The sequence below is a fragment of the Nyctereutes procyonoides genome, unplaced genomic scaffold (assembly GCF_905146905.1).
Source record: "Nyctereutes procyonoides isolate TBG_1078 unplaced genomic scaffold, NYPRO_anot_genome, whole genome shotgun sequence".
Lineage (NCBI taxonomy): Eukaryota > Metazoa > Chordata > Mammalia > Carnivora > Canidae > Nyctereutes > Nyctereutes procyonoides.
The window spans coordinates 14,593,690-14,611,983 of NW_026575140.1; positions in this window are offsets into that span (position 1 = coordinate 14,593,690).

The following is an 18,294-nucleotide window of genomic DNA, read 5'->3' on the forward strand; positions in this document are numbered from 1 at the left end:
GGTCACGATTTCAACTATACCTGAGCTTCTGGATGCCTCAGCTGCAAAAGCAGCTTTTAAACCCCTGGAAATGGGGGGATCCCTGGGTGGCTCAGAGGTTTAGTGCCGCCTGCAGCCCAGGGTGTGATCCTGGAGGTCCAGGATCGAGTCCCACGTAGGCTCCCTGCATGGGGCCTGCTTCTCCTTCAGAGACAGAGGCAGAGACACAGGCAGAGGGAGCCTGACATGGGACTCGATGCTGGGTCTCTGGGATCACACCCTGACCTGCAGGCGGCGCTAAACCACTGCGCCACCAGGGCTGCCCTTATCAGAGGACTTTGAAGAGGCTACAGGCATTTTGGGGTATTCTTCACTTTCAGACTAATATTGATATTTTTCAACATTATTAATCATTGAAAATTCAAAAAGACCACAAGGGTAAACCGTAGGGAAAGATAAGTTTCACTCAACGCTATTACATGAAAAGTGGGTTAAAAAAAAACCATCAAAGAGAATATACAATGGATAAGAGAGAGATTTCCCAGATATTTTGTGAAATATGTTCTTGAAAATTACACTGTTGGAAGATTCTGAATAGCCTATTTCATGACCAGTTTCAAATAATATTTTGTTTAGAAGTATACTTTTTTTCAAAAAGACAGGATTAATTCCCATCAGTTGGGCTCTAAGACCAGATGCATATGATGAGATTACTCAAAAGTCATGAAAATTCCACAGACTACAAAACGGGTAGGTTTACTTGGCTTGCACATAAATAAAAATACATGTACACGTTGGACCAATGTTTTGAAGCAAAGATGAGGGAGAAATTCAGAATTATTTTCAGATGCTAGAAGATTAATTGCAGTCATGCAATTCTCAAAGAAAGAGATTTCCCCATTATAGGTCATGGTGACAAAAGGCATTCTTGAAATAACAGAAATATCATGAAAATCATGGAATTAAGTACAGGATCTGATTAATTTTTTATGGTAGCCCTTGCAGATAAAATTAAAGCAAGAAAAGACCAGTTAGACCTATTTATCAAAAGCATTTTATAAATAATTATTTTTAAAAAGAGAAAATCTATACAAATTGAGGTATGTCCATTTAAAAATATGGAAGGTTAAATATTACTCGCTGGTTGTAGATTCTTTGTGAAATGCAACAAATATTGAACAGCTGGGGCTTATTTTATGCTGCTGTTAAAAAGGAAACACTATGAATTTTTTTTTTGCCTTTTCACAAATAAAACCATCTGTCACTTTTCAATAAAGTGAATACCAGGGATGGTTGTAACCACTGGTTGGACAACACATAACTGTTAGAAAAGTAAAGAGAAAGGGCTGCAGTCATTTTTTAATGGCATCATTATATGACCCTAGGTGACATCAGCAGGAAGAGTGGGGCAAGAACAAAAATCCTCTTCTCCATAGAAGAATATTGGCATGATTGACAAAAATCAAGATTTTTTAAATTCTGGAAATCTACCAACAGGATTAACATAGGGACACTTATAGGCTCCATGTAGGAAAGTAGTTGAATCTCAGTAAGAACAGTTAGTTTTATCCAGTTTTTGATTTCCCTGTCTCCATCCCAGAGATAGGGGTGGAATGGCTGATACCATTGAAGGTTGAGAGACCCCTTCCACTGGCATTGAAGACTAATTAGAATCCAGAGGCTCAGCGTCCCCAGCTTCAGCAGGATCTTCCCATGTATCCCCATTCCAATTTAAAGGCTCTTATTCTTTCCTAACCATTGCTCTCACTTTAACAGAAGACATCCTGTGAGACTGGGAATTCAACTTGTAACTCAGCCAATTGCAGGATGGGGTCCTGTGTTGGAGTTTCAGCAATTTTGGCCCTGCCTATACAGTGTCTCCTTCAGGGCAATGCTCTCAGGTCATTTATGTGGTGTTTGAGCTGAGAAATGAAATCTCTGAGCTCATCTGTTTCTTTCACCACTCTGTCTAGCCACATTGCGAGCAACTAAACACTGTTATTTATATTCCTCTGTTTTCCAAAAATGTTTGAAAGTCTTACATATAGATCACTTAAAGCCTTGATTAAGAGTATCCAACGCATGTGTTTTGCATATTGCTATAAACAGTTCACACCATGGACTACCAGTGCTCTCTTTATTGCTAGAAATAATCATTAGCATCTTTAGATCTAATCTGATTAGAGAGCCAATTCCAGAAGACCCAGAACCAATTCAGAAAACTCACCTTTAAATTTCCCTTCCTCTAAAACCACTTTTGGTACTAAAGTCTGTATTATTCATGTTTCTCCAGAGAAATCAAACCAAGACGATATAGATATACAGATCAATATTTATTATAAGATATTTGTGTATGTGATTATGAAGACTGAAAAGTCCCATGATCTGCCATCTGCAATCTGGAAACCCAAGAAAGCCAACCCAAAGGTGGCAAGACCAGGGGTCCAATGGTCCCAGTCCAACTCTGCAGATCTGGAAAGTAGGAGCACTGATGTCCAAGGACAAGAGAAGAGAGATATCCTAGCTCAAGTATTGAGAGCAAATCTGTCCTCCCTCCACCTTTTTGTTCTACTTGGGTCCTCAGTGGGCTGGGTGATGCCCGTCACACTGGTGAGGGCAATCTTTTTTTTCTTTTCTGTGTACAGATCCACATGCTGATCTTTTCTAGAAACACATTCACAGGCTGAGCCAGAAATAATGTTTTTCTAGCTATTTGGGTATCAGCCCAGTCAAACTGACCATAAAATTAACCACCATAATGTCTGTACCTTACTGTGATATTGTTCCTGTGAATAATGATTACAAATGAAAGATTTCCCTTCCTGAAAGGAGAGTGGATTGGTCCTGAGGAGGCAAACAGGAGGAAGCTCATTAAGCAGGACCCCAGCCTCTCCACAGAAGTCCCCAGGTACCACTGGGATGGTGGTTCATGAGGTTGCCATGCAGACAGCACATTCTGGAAATCCACAGTGAACTGCAGAAGGGGAAGGGCTAGGAGGGCTAGGAGGACACCTAGCCTGTTGCATGTCGGGGGTTGCAGGAATGCTGGAGGGTGAGAGTAGGTGAGAGTAGGACCTTCCCAAGGCACATAGGTATAAAAATTGGCCCTGGCTCTCAGACAATAAGTCCACTAATAGGTCCTAATGAACTTTTGCTTGTGTGAAACCCTCACCCTCGACCCTAAGAAAAGAAGCACACCAGCCCTGTGCACTTCTCCCTAACTTCTGCTATGACTCTGCCATGCAGCCCTATGTATGCCATGTAATTTCCAGGATATGTAAGTAATAAACCTTTTAAAGACTTTTTTCAAAGTTTCCTGGTGGTTACTGCTGAGGGCATCTTGAAATCATAGTAAGAATCACAAGGGCCAGTCCAGCCACATCATTGGTTGTCAATAGGCTGAGACTGACATAAAGCACCACCTCACAGCATAAAGCATCATTCATGAACAAGGCATGGTGTGCAAACATGCAGCATTTGGTTTCCCTTATCATGACTGTGACAGTATATGGAGCACAAAAGGGCAAATAATGCTCTACAACTGGGATAATAATATTTTAAGGGCAACTAGCACAATTTGAAAAAGGTGTGCTTCTAGATTATAGACATACTTACCCTATATTATTATTTCTCCATTTATTATTAATTTGTACCTTACATAAATATGAGTATATACTTAAGAATAAAAATCTGTTTCCCCCAAAATCTTTGTACTCTTGCTGCTCATTTCCTGCTTGCAAACACAACCCTACGTATGTGAGAGAATAATCATTTTTCACAGCAATGAATGTGGGAAATATTACCTTCCCACAAATGAGAAAATAAAGGGTAATCACATACTATGGTAGTGGCAGCTTCCTGGATCAGGTTCTAAATGCTGCTGTTTGGGTTCACGAGGAGTTATTACAGCTCACACCATTTTCCACATCTTTATGCTGGAAAGGGCACTACCATCACTTGACTTCCCTCATCTCTTATGTAAACCTTTCCTGGGCTTACAGAGTAACATTCCATCATTACCCCAGCTAGCAAACTGAAAAGGCTGGCATATATAGAATCTGCTCACGGTTATACAATATATAAATGACCCATTTGGGGATAAAATCTGCCCCCCACCCCCGTCTCATTCTCCCAGGTGTTGTAGGCACAGATCACCTCTGACCACAGGAAATAAGGAAGGAGATGCAATTACCACTCATCAACAAAAAGAAATGAACCACGTACATACATCAGAAGATGGATGATTCTTGAAAACATCATGCTGGACAAAAGAGGCCTGACACACGGAAAGTTTCTTTGATATTCTACAAAAGGCAAAGCTAACCTATAGGAACAGAAAAGCAAATCAGCTTTTGCCTACTCCTGAGGGCTAGAGAGGGACTGAGTGTTAATGGGCTAAGGTGAACTTCTGCGGATGATAAAAATATTCGTCTAGGAAGGTAATGGTTGCAGGGGTGTCTGCATTTGTCAAAACTCATTGAACTGTACATGTAAAATGAGTATATCTTATTGGCATGTAAGTTTACCTCCATAAAATTGATTTTTTAAAAAATCACATCTCTGAGGTGGGCTCAAAGCACAGCATTGCTTCTCATCCATATAATTTAACTGCATGAGAATAATAAAATCCTGGGGGAAAAAAAAGACAGGAAGCAAATGAGCAGGCCACTTGAATGGATGCCCTCATCCACATCCTAAGAGAAAATTAATCAGAATCAATTTAACTTGTCAGATAAATGGCACACATATCATCTAAGTGCAAACAAAAAAAATTATCCCAGAAGTTTCAACTTGATAGTAGTACTTGAAATTATGTTTATTTTTGGTCTTTAGGCTATGAATTGGCTTTTTTTCCCCTCTGATAATTTGCACATGTGCATAAGCAGCATCAGATTTCACGTGAATAAAAACATGATGCATTTATCTTAGAGAATTGTTACATCACAGACCACGTGGAAGTACTTGTAATTTCTTTCAAGAAGCAAATTATGAGCAAATCCACCAGAAGCTATCATCCTAACACATTTGTTAAAAGGAAAACATCCTTGACATATCTTCTAAAAGTCAGTGAAGAATTGGTCATAGGCCTTTTCAATCCATTCTGTGGTTTTAAGTCCCTGTCTGTTCTATGAGAACAGTTGAGTAGGTCTCATTTTTTCCAGTCACTCCTAGAATAACAAAAACCCTTCATAAGTCAAATTATAATTAGTCTAATTTTAGCAATTAAAGTGTCTAGTCCCAGGTAAGAGTAAGCCTTGAAATTCTGTCCAAGGCCGGAGCACCTCTCCCCACTCAGTTCCAGCCTACTATAGGCTGAAATCCAGAATGGAGAATGGAGACCATGGTCAGCACCTTGTTTGTTTGCCCACCACCTGCCTGTCTTCTCCTCCACTATTACCTCGCCAGGCTACTGATGGCTCTTTCAATTTTAAAGTAGAGGAAGGGACTGGATACAGCATTGGAAGAGGTCTCAGATGGCTAACACTGTCAAAGATTTCATCAGTGGCTCATTAGTACTGGCCCTCTCTTTTGGGTCAGATGGTCCCTCTGATAGGACCCTGTAGTATTAATGCTTCCTCCTTAGCAGCCACTATAAAAGATGTCTCTTAACATTTGCCTCCTATGGCACACTAGTAACAGATGGGAGAGTGAGTCATTCCTAGATAAGAGATTTTAAATATTTTCCTGGAGAATTAAAAGTGGACAGAAATTTTGGTGGCAGAAAGAGTAGAGGATGTCACAACCATGGGGCAGACTAGAGTAGAAGTGAGAGAAAATCCGCCTGCCCTGCTGAGTAGAGTTCCAGAATTATCCAGAAGTGGAGCTAGCAGGTATGGGGTCGGGGGGTGGCAGATAGGAACAAGAGGCAGAGCTAAAACAATAGAATAATCAAAACATTATTAAAAATGTAATCCTTCTGGTCCCACCACAGCTTCTCCAACTTTATGCACTGAAAAGGGAGACAGTGAGGCCAAATACTACTAAAGTTTTCATGTAAGTGCTCACACACTGTCTGAAGAGAGTATCGCCCTCTGCAGTAAGTCTTCCCACTCCGGCTGTAGGTACCACAGCATGGAGACTGCTCTCCACTGGCTCAATCTAGAACGAAGCTCTGGAAGACACAAGCACCCAGAGTTTTCTGTTAGATTTTATACTTCATTAAACACAGAGAGCCAATAAGGGACCATATACTTTTCAAGAAAACCAACGCATAAGTCAATGAGGAAGAATGAAGTAAGTAGTGTTAATTTTTTAGCATTTAGTGAGTTATAAGGGGCTGACACCCCATGTCAAATTGGCTTATTCAACATAGAAGCATACAAACACACACGTACAGGTATTGGTTTGTTGGGGCTGCCACATCAAAGTACCACAGGTTGGGTGGCTTAACCAACAGAAACTTATTATTTTTTTAGGGTTCTGGAAGCGACAAGTCTAAGAGTAAGGTGGCAGCATGGTTGGTTCCTTCTGAGGCCTCTCTCCGTAGCTTAAAGAGTAGCTCTCTTTTCCCCATGTCCTCACTGTTCTTCTCTCTGTGCATGTCTATGTCCTATTATCTTGTTTCTAGATGGACACCAGTCACATTGGGTAAGGTCCACCCTAATGACCTCATCTTACCTTAATTAACTCTTTAAAGACCCTCTCTCCAAATATTATCATGTCCTAAAATATTAGGGGTCAGGACTTCAGCAAAGATATTTTGCAGGGACAAAATTCAAGCCTGTAATATACATTTGCACAATTAACTGCAAATGCAAGGTCAGCCTTAACATTAAGCACAGTCACGTTCATGATCCCGTGATTGGCCTCAGGAGCAGTTTCTCCTACTTTCTGTTGATTGAATGAGATCCTAAATTTAGAAGAGGCATACAGGTAATTTAAAAGTAAGCAGCTTTATTTTAAAAAACCAGCTGATATGTATATCAAACAATTCTCTAAAATTAAAATTCTATTTTTAATAATCCACATTACTTGAACGTCACTTCTTGGCCAAATAATTAGATCATTCCTTTCATCTACACTCAGTATTCCTTATGTTGTAGACATAATAGTTCTCATTCATGGATCTGGCTGCCATTACAGCAGGGCAGATATAGTCATGATCAGACGGTCACTGGTGCAGTATGGCCTTTCTGTTGCCCTGAGGGTGGGGAGTGGGGAGCATGGAGGGAAGGAAAAGAGTGATGGTTCCTATTGGGACCTTCTGAGAGTTCCTGACCTTGGGAGAGACCTATGTTTATGTATCACCTGGAACATCACTGTGTTTCACTTTTGGCTTTCCTTCTTGGTTTGTTTCATACCATCCTAGAAAGAAACTCACGCTTGCAAATTTAGATCACATTTTAAAACAAAACAAAAGGGACTCCTCCTGGGTGGCTCAGTGGTTGAGCATCTGCCTTTGGCTCAGGCTGTGGTCCAGAGCCCTGGGATCGAGTCCCATATCCGGCTCCCCGCAGGGAGCCTGCTGCTTCCTTCGCCTGTGTCTCTGCCTCTCTCTGTCTCTCATGAATAAACAAACAAAATCTTTAAAAAGAATAAAACCAAATAAAAAATGCATGTATCAATCATAATGACTTTGCAGGGACAGAATTCACAGGAGATGGAAATATTTAAGAAATCATGGTATTGCTTACAAGCAGCATCTGAGGACACATTTTAATATGTTTCTACAATATTTTGCTGTCTAAATTTGCTCTCTATCTTTAATGGCTTTCCTAATGACTGGCTTAGGCCATCTATACTCAAGTGGATTCCAAAGTGTTTCAGGGAACTAGGCAATCAAAATTGACCAATTTAAAAGATGTGAAGGGGCACTATTGATTTTTTAAATGCTATTTTTAAGGATTTTCTGACAGTTTTAGTGGTGGTTGGAAGAATGTCAGATTTACCCTTTAGTAGAAAAATTGATTATATGCAAGAAGGCAGAGCAATGTTGTTTTCTTAATCCCGAAACTTATCATGAATGGTGTTTTCTTTTCTATTCTTCTTTTAACTAAAAGGAGTTCATTTAAGAAGAAAAAAAAACGAATATGCATTGCTACACTATTCTCTATATTTCCCTTACTTTAAGTGGCAAAAAAAGAGACAGTAAAATTCATATTGTTCCAAATCAAGTACTTTCTGTAATAACTAGCAGACTATGTTAAGTAATTCAGTACAAGGTTCGATCTTTGTGATGGAGAGCTCTTGATTTAATACTCTGACTGTTTTACTTTTGATTTTAGGTGCCTGTTAATTAGATCAAATGTATGCCACATACTGGAACATTGATATGAGAAATAAAAAATAAAAATTTTTATTTTCTAAATAAAATATTTCATTAGATGTAAGAAATTCATATGCTCATCTAATTTCATCACAAATTCTACTAATAGTATTAGTAAGATTAGAATTACATATTCCGTGAGCTACTTGTCAGAACTATGTATTACTTAGAGATACTAAAAATACAAGGAAATTGTCATTCTCCTTTTAGTAGAAATCACACCTTTATGGAGTTCAGTATACTCCCTTATGGCTTCTGTGCCCCTGTAAGACATAATATATATTTCTAAATATGATTTAATTGGTGTTAATATGTTGTGTTATGTCTGCAAGCATAAGGTGGAAGACTGGGCGTCATTTGACCCTTATACTCCTTTATGGGTTACTCCAAAATGGCAACATACTCTGTAGTTTTTTAGAACTCTATTTCCAGCTGCAAGATCTTCAGAGTAAGCCACCTACCACAGTAAAAATATCTCTTTTCATATTACAAGCAGTGTGGATGGGGAACCACCAATATTCAATGGGCTAGTACATTTTAAGCCTTTTTTCCCAGTTATATGCAAGACCAGCCTTGCTTGCAAATATAAGAATTTCAGGGAAGAAATATGGAATATGATCTGCTCTAAATAAAAGAAATTCTGCTTGATTACCTGGTTCATGTAAAGATAATAGAATCTTGAATCTTTTTACGATTTCCTTATATTTGAAGGTCAGAAATATTATCGCTACCTGTGACTTACACTGTTCGTTACTAGAAATATAAGGAGTCATGCCAGTTAGTCCATATATTTGTCTGATTATCGTATGCTGAATATATGTCTTCAAGAGATGATTTATTTTATATTTAGAAACAGTAGTGTTTTAATATAAACTTCTTATACTGGAATACTATGAGATATACAGAAGAGCTGCAGAGACAGTACAGACACTTCACCTCCCCTATGACTATTAACATCTTACATAACCATGGAACATTTGTCAAAACTAAGAAACTGATGTAGGACCATTACTATTAACCAAAATTCTGACTTTATTCAGATTCCATGAATTTTTCCATTAATGCCCATTTTCTGTTCCAAGATTCAATACAGGATATATCATATTAGATTTGGTTGTCATGTCTCCCCTATTTCCTGCAATCTCTACCAGCCTCTCAGCCTCTCTCTCTCTCTCTCTCTCTCTTTAATGACCTTCAGGATCTTAAGGAGTACTTCTGGGCATTGTATAGATTGTCCTACCATTTGGGACAGTCTGATGTCTTCTCATGATTCGACTGGGGTCACAGACTTTAGGAAAGGCCACCACAGAGGTGAAGTGCCCTTTTTTTAATCACCTCATATCTGGGGGTCCTTGATGTTGGTATGACCTCATGAATGACATTGGACTTCATCACTTGGCTAAGGCAGGGTCTGCCAGGTTTCTCCACCCTGAAGCTATTATTTTTCCCTTTCACTACTCTATTCTTTGGAAGCAAATCACTGAGTCTCCCTCACCTCAGGTGGGCTTGGAAGTGAGGAGGACAAGTTCCACTCTTTGAACTCTTTGGAAGGGGGATTATCTACCTATTACTTGGATATTTCAGCATGGAAGTTTCTTCTTGCACATTTATTTATTCAATTATTTATGTATATTAATATGACATGTGTATCTTAGTTTTATACTTTGAGCTATCACCCAATACAATGTTACCTATTTTGTTTCCATAATTATTTCAGTTTTGGCCTTTGGAAAGTCTTTTTTTTTTCTTTTAAAGATTTATTTATCTTAGAGGGAGAGAGAGAGTACAAGCAGGAGAAGTGCAGAGGAAGAGGGAGTATCTCAAGCAGATTCCCTGCTGAGCACAGAGCCTGATGGGGGGCTCCAACCCAGGACCATGAGATCATGACTTGAGCCAAAAACAAGAGTCAGTCACTTAACCGAATGAGCCATCCAGGTACCCCTGGAAAGTCTTTCAAGTTGACTCCTGTTTTGCATCAACATAACTCTGGTCTTTTGTTTCTTGAACACTTAGTTTCTGGTACTACACGATCCCCTTGGCTCATCTTGTATTTCTCTGACCCATCACTAGAATGCAGTGACTTCCTTCCAAAAGTGGAGTATGGAAAGGGAGTTGGGGAAATCTTCCAAAAACTTACTTAGCCAGTGATCAACATCAATATCAACAATGATAAGTTGTATTTATACTATGTACCCTTGATTTGATGTGGTGAGGATGGCATCCTACCTCTGTGGTCTTCCTCCCCAAAACACATATCCCTTGCCTAATCATAAAAACGTCTGATACATCCCAATTTAGAGACATTCTACAAAATATTTAACCAATATTCCTAAAAATTGTCAATGTTACCAAAAGCAAGGGAAGTCTGAGAAACTGTAACAGCCAAGAGTAGGCTAAGGAGATATGAGTACAAAGTGTAATATGGTAGCCAGATGAGATGCTGGAACAGAAAAGTACATTAACTAAAAACTAAGGGACTCTGAATAAAGTATGGACTTAAGTTAATAAAAATATATTGATATTGGTTCATTAATAGAACAAAGGTACCATACTAACGTTAGATGCTAGCAATAGAGGAAACAGTGTGGGTTATATGGAGACTCTTTGTATTATTTGCACAATTTCTCTGTCTCTCTTTCTCTATTTTTTTTAATAGAGACACAGGGGCAGGGAAGGGCAGAGAGAGAGGGAGAGAGAGAGAGAATCTTAAGCAGGCTCCATGCTGGGTGTGGAACCCACTGCAGAGCTCGACCTCACAGCCCTGAGATCATGACCTGAGCCAAGACCAAGAGTCTGACGCTTAACTTACTGAGTCACCCAAGCACCTCAATTTTTCCCTATTTCTAAAATTGTTCTAAAAATAAGTTTTATTAAAAAAATGGATATATAATAAATTTGATTGACTTGAGAACAAAAACTGAAGAACTCTGACATTGTATCCCTTGGATTGATTGACTCTGCGTTCATTAACCAGAAGATAAACAGATGTGAGTGTCAGAGGATAACTTACATGTGAATATAATGCTAAAGTTTCTCTCCAAGTCTGAATTTGCCTAAAAGTTTATCCTAACAAAACTTAGAATTCTCTTATTAAGGGTAGAAATCAATTCCATTAATCTGTTTATCTTTTCCATTTTAGAAAGAATGATACTTGAATACAAGATATAGGCCAGGCACTACTGGCTAAGAAAGAAATGCAATAGTGCTTGCTCCCTCATCCCCTTGGGACAGGGGAGAGGACAAAAGTTCCCAGTAATCAGGTAAGTAGCAGATACAAGAATGTTCCATTGCCCATGGGGGGCCTACAAGCAAAAATGAGATCTTGCAATTAAGAAAATGCTGTAAAGTAAAACTGCATTTCTAGGTGAAGACCACAATTCCCAGCGAGAATAATTATGATACAATTATTCTTATTAAATGTTCCAATTACTGTGTCTGAGAGACTTTACACTGGACATTAAATAGGAACAAGATGGTTATTTCCATGAAGCCAGGTTGGTTAAAGCCCAGCCATTCTGATGAGGCAGGATTACATTTATGTCAATATGTTTAAGTACTCTGAAAATGGCAAGAAACATAGTGTCTTTCAAAGTGTTCCATATTTTAACTGTCCACAGATTTGAAATGGGGCTCAGTGCCATTTTGTTACTGTAGCCTGTAATTGAGATGGCAGGGCCACTGCTGGTGGAGAGGGAGATAGAGCTGCACAGGAGCTCACCTTCCCCAGCCAGACCTTCCTACACTGGTGCCATCTGGGGTTTGAAGAAGCTCTGAGACATGCTCCAAAGCATGGGTGATGACCCTAATTCCTTAGGTCAGTGACAGGTAATAAGCCAGACTTTCAATGCCTGGAGCAGAGGAGAAAATACTGGAACTGGCACATCTCAGCATGAGTATGTCTAGCTGTCAGAGTGCAATCCTAGGAGGATGGCAGGACAAGCTTCACCAGTCCTCAGGCCCATGGGCTACTAGGAATGTTCTCTAACTGCTGCCTTCCTGACACCCCCCATGGAAAGGAGGCAGAGCAGCAGGAGAGGGCACGAGGTGCCCTGATACAAGGAAAGGGCAGTGGTGACCTCATGCCAAGAGGCCAGTTCCATCGCTCGTCGCACAATCCATCTCCTGCAAGGATGGTAGAGCCATCCCTATGGGAAGGCTGCTGGAAGGGCCTGGCAGGGACTGTGAGCATGAGAGGTGTGTGGGGGTGAATAGGGTGATCTGCAAAGCCCTGCGAATTACCAGACACTGTGAGGGGGCCACAACAACAAAGCTGACCCAGCAGCTCTCTCCCTGGACCCCACATCCTCTCCCTGTACCCCCATCTCTGCCTCTCTTTCACAGTAGACTCCACTGACATATCAGTGTCTTCACCAGATGATGGAGTGAGTCACTGCTTCTTGGCCGCCATTCCTCAGAATAGGCTTCTATCCAAATCCCTTCTGTTCTATATTCTGGGCTGCCAGCAACCACAGAGACTCTCGTCTCAATTTTGATGGCCCCGTTTTATCATGTAAACCACTCTTCTGTTAACCACTTCCTCTGTAATCTAAATGCCAGCTGGTGTGTTCCTGCCAGAAAAACTGGCTCAACACATAAAACCCAATCTTTATGTATATCCAAAATGCTTCCCAAGATGTGTGCTACTTCCTGAGTGGCAATGACTGTCTTGGTCACCTCTGGCTCACCAATCATGCCTGATACGTTTAGAGGATTTCACTGTCCTGGGTACACTAGCTTCCACTCCGCATGGCACCAACTTGGAAAAATTTCTCTATTTCCCCACAATCACTACAATACAACTAGACCTCACATCAAGTATGTATGTAATAGTCTTACTTGAAGAATTGGGATTTGGGGGAAGCAGAATGGGCCACATAAGGTAAAAACCAACACAACTTCAAATTGAACACTGGGCACCCACATTCTCAAAATATTCTGTAGTGACTAGAACCAGGGATTGTCTCTGACTCTCCCAACCCCATCCAGTTCTTAGACTTTAGCCATTTGAGTGGCTCCTCTCAATTCATTTCTCTCTCTTCTCCTTACTTCCCTCTTAATTTTAAGTTATCTGCAGTTGCTTAAGGGCTGCCATGCTGTGTTCTGCAAACACTGCAGCCAAATTGTGCTACAGACTGGTAGATATGGTATGGAAACGCCTAGAGTGCTCTGAAAGAAAGCAGGCCCTTTGCCTTTGAGAAGAATGGTGGTCGTCAACAATCTCTGCATCCTTTCCACTCCAAATACAGCCTTCAGGAGAAACAGCTCTTAGGGACCAAGATACAAAGAAACATTTGAAAGGTCTGGCAGTAATAACTGTCTTCCCCAGTTGTCTGGGGAAAGCTATTTACCTTCCTGCCTTTCCCAGACAACTATGTCCTTTTAGCCTTACTACCCACTTGAATGTGTCTTTGATTAAGAGATACAAAGAGAATGTCAAGGTTTGCCAAACATCCTCTAACTCTCTAAAATGTAATTGGGAAAGTGGTATATAGCGATGAAAACTTCTAAAGGGGGGGAAAAAGGAGTAGTATAAAGTTGTTGTGCAGTTAAATCATCGTATCATTTTTTAGTCTTATTTTAAAAGACTTAGGAAAAATGGGTAGATAAAAGAATAAGCCACCTAGTCACTCAAAATTGGTTGCTGGAACAACATAAAAATCAAATTAGCAATTTTTCCATGTAAATTAAAATATAAAAAGAAAATATACTGCTTCTGAAAATCACTAATTATTTTGTGACTTTTAAGGTATATTAATAACATAAAATAATATGTCTCTACCTCCCTTTTTTAGTGAAGTAGACCATGTAGAAATATCAGAAAACATTTCAACAAGGCATATGAATGTAGTGGAAGAAATCATCAATTTGCCTTTTTAAAAATGTATTTGGCATATTTTGTTAATGCAAAGAAATAAATATCTGCTAAAATATCAATTTAATCAAAACGGATGAGGTTGTTTTTTTTTTTTTTTAACCTAATATTGGCAAACTGTGCAAAAAGGTTGTCTTCAGAAAACCAAAGAGCTGGCTCCTGATTTTTTCTCACTTCTTGTCAGAAGCATCTACAATTGTAACATCAGTTATGTTGACAGTTTTAGGCCAAAATTCATTGGAATGACTCTAATTTGAAACTAAATGATTTTTTTATGGCACAGAAAGGCCTTTTACTTCCCTGTTTCTGATTCTAGTTCACTGTTCACATTTTACATAATAGACCTACCGTCTTTATTGGAAGAAACAGAAAAATCCCTAAGGAAAGTGTTTACCACATAATTGCTGAGCAAAAAAGCAGCTGACTTAGAAGGGGCAGTCTTGAATGTGCTGGGAAGATATTTGCTTCTTTTCTTACTGTAACTTTGGCATTGTATAAAAATGCTATTTTTATGACTGTGAACAAGCCTTTCAGTAACTCATTCAGGCAGTTTTAAGGGCTGTTTTGTACGGAGCAACATTTTTTTTTTCATTTACTAAGTAGATTTCTATAGCTCTATATTTTGACTAATGTCTTATTTCTACATTCTTACTCATACTTTAGTTTTCTATCAATTGCCTGTTTACAGTCAAGTTAAAAATGAAGTTGAAGAGAAGGAGAAACTAATTTTAAATATATTCATAAAAATGGCAAGGTCAATAGGTAAATGTTATTTAAAAATATCATGTAATGCAGAGTACTGCTCCTTTTTATCTTTATGTCTAAAAATATATGATCCATGTAGTTGCTGCTGATTGAGAGTTTTGAAAAACAGTTGGAGAGGCCAAGAGGTGGGACTGGTTGATAAATTACCTGATTTATCAAGGGACTACAGTTTTCTACCAAAGGATAGCAGAGCTAAATATTTATGTTTGTTAAAAGTTCCCCACGTAGCTCCTGGCATAGCTTCATTCAACAGTGATAATAGCTACTAACAAGTATTTGGTGAATGAATAACATAATTCATTCACAAGGATATTTTATTTTTATTTCTTTAGCAAAATCCCAACATTCTCCCTCTCTTAAACCATTCTTCCCAACTCTGTGGCCTTACAAGTATGAAAGCAGTGCCACTAACTAGAATCTTAGAAAAGGTACATATAAGAGAATGACGTGCTTACCACTACAGGCATGGGATAGGTAAAATGCCCACTGGCAAAGCTTGCAATACATTCAAGCAGGAGCCGGTAATTGGGAGTGTAAAATGGGTAAAATACGAAAATAAAAAGGACATACAATTCTAATGTAACAGATTGTACAAGTAATGATCTAGATGCGAATACCCAAATACTACAGCTTTTAACACAGTTCTGCTGATCCATTCCCCCAATCTGAGCTCTTCACCTATGCACACAGTACCAGAGAGGAGGACATAAGGACCCTCTGACAACATTAACTCTTCCCCTCAATGACCCACTTCTCTGGGATGACTCAATGACCTAATTCCACTGTAGCAGTGATGAGTGCAGGATGTTCACTGGACACAACCTGCATATCCAGACTGGCAAGATTTCACACAAATTTTCTTCTCTAGTGTGAAAATCCCCATAGACTATCAAGAGAACTTCCCTTTTTAAAGTAAATAGTATCATAGTGTCTCAGATCTTCAAATGTCATTTGAAGTGACATTTAAATTATGAATGAAGAGATGATAAAAAAAAAAAGCAGCACCCTATAGATTAGAGGCAAGAAGTCTAGGTGCAGGGAACAGCGAAGCCTGGAGGCATGGAAGAACTTGGCATGTTCAAAGAACTGAAAAGGGACAGTGCAGATCCAGGGTGCTGAGCACACAAGGGAAACCGTTCATGTTGGACAGATAAGCATGCTGCTAGTCATGCAGATCTGGAAACTCGTGATTTATAACCAAGATAAAAATAGATGCTTCATCTGTGCTTTTAAAAAAGATTTGAGAGAGAGAGAGAGAGCAAGCACATGCATGAGCTAGGGGAGGGGTAGAGGGACAGGAAGAAGCAGACTCCCCCCTTATCCCCCCATCCCCGCTAAGCACGGAGCCCCAGGACATACAAGGGGCTCGATCCCAGGACCCTGGATCATGACCTGAGCTGAAGGCAGACACTTAACTGACCGAGCCACCCAGGCACCCCTCATCTGTGTTTTTTTTTTAAAGATATAATTCTAAAGACAATTTTTTTTAACAAAATGAGGTGAGGTGACTAATAAAAGTTGTAAAAACCCTGGAGTCATGAAAGGAAGTAATAATTCCTTGTTTTTAAAATGACCAACTCAAGCTAAGGTGTGATACACATTTTCAATGTGGGATGTTGATGCCAGACTTAATTAGGAAGCATACTTTGACTCTGTACTAGTCATTCCCAACAGGTGTTCAGTAGAATGCTGATTTTAAAAGTTAATTAGAAATTTTGAAAAGAATTCCAAAGCCAAATTTTGCTCAGTATGTGCTGAGTATAAAGAAAAAAAATTCTTAGATCTATAAACATGGAAGCTTTATTATACATGAATAATTATATAATTTATTTGGCTACTACCCTCTTTTTTTTTTTTCTGACCCACCTAACAGCATTAGAGCTTCATGGGACATAATTTGGTCATTGCTGCTACTGGAGACTTGACAACAATAAATCTGTCTTGGTTCTTGTTTGCCTATTATAAAACACTGTTTCTTTTTATATGTTTTCCATTAAAATAATTATAAAGACTTAATCTTTAAGAACATAAAATGGGCTATTTATTCCCTTAGGCATAGGAGATTAATTTGATGACTTTATTTTGGATTTTATTTCCAGCTGAGGTTTTATACCTGGATGTTGAAAGCCCACAATTTGGTCAAGAACAAATGAGGGAAGTCTAAAGTCAGGGAAATCTTCTCCAACAACTTTTTGAAGTGCTCCTGTGTGACTTGAGGTCTTCATTTTGAACAGACTAAACTGGTATTTACTTAAACTATATATCAAATGTCCTATAAATTTGGCTTATTTCATGGAACCAATTATTACCTTAAATAATCCCTATAACCTCTGAAGGAAAAGTACCCCATTCAAATGCTCTAGTAATTCTGAAATATCTAGATGCATTGTTAACTATTTTGAAATTGTGTAACATGCAAAAGTTGCAAAGGTGGTTACTGAGAGTTCCTGAGTACCCATCACACAGCTTCACCCATGATAATATATAGATATATTGTCAAACCCAGAAATTTGATGGTGCAATAATACTACTACTCAGGTACAGACTTTGTTTGGATTCTAATAGCTTTTATATGCAGTGTGTGTGTGTGTGTGTGTGTGTGTGTGTGTGTGTGTGTGTGTGTTGGAAGGGTGGTGGGAAGCAGATATCTTTTAAGGAAGGATTTTTATCCAGGGAGTTTTCAAAAACGATAGCTGCTATAAGCAAGCTAATTAGACATCCACTGCTAACAATCTTGACCTCAATTAGGTGAAGGATTCCTAATTAAATCGTTACAGGCTTTTGTGTTAAATGGTAATTGAATGCTTAAAAGTTCTTCACAATTATATCATATTAACAAGAATGTATTTGCATTTTTAATGCTTTATTGATTTCCAATTCATGACAGGGCTGTTAGTTTTATCTTACCATGCCATTGAAACCTTTACAAATTGTTCTTTAGGGTTGACAAGCTTAAGGAACAGGTTAAAAAAACAACAAAGTTTGTGACCTACTCAGGGGTTTGCAGAGTGCTGGGTTTAGTGACTCCTTCCCACAATTACCACCGTCTATTTAAATATAAATCTGTGGGTAGGAAGGCAGAGAACATGGTGAAACCAAAGGTATGTGACTTAGGCCACTCCCCTTTTCTTACAATTTTTATATCATGAAGCATGATTTCTTTTACTCAGGTCTGCTTTTCTTTTACTCAGAGGCTACAATGAGTTGATTTGACTAATTGAGTCATACACATTAAAACCACATGTCTTGTATTTATTTATTTAACATAAATCTGTGGTCAATAATGATTATCTATGTTCACAGGGACATAGATTATTAATTCCTTTAAAATATTTACCCAAATCTGTTAACAATATTGTATTTGTCTTTATTTATTGACTCATCTTTTGTACTGGTTTTTGACCAGTCCATT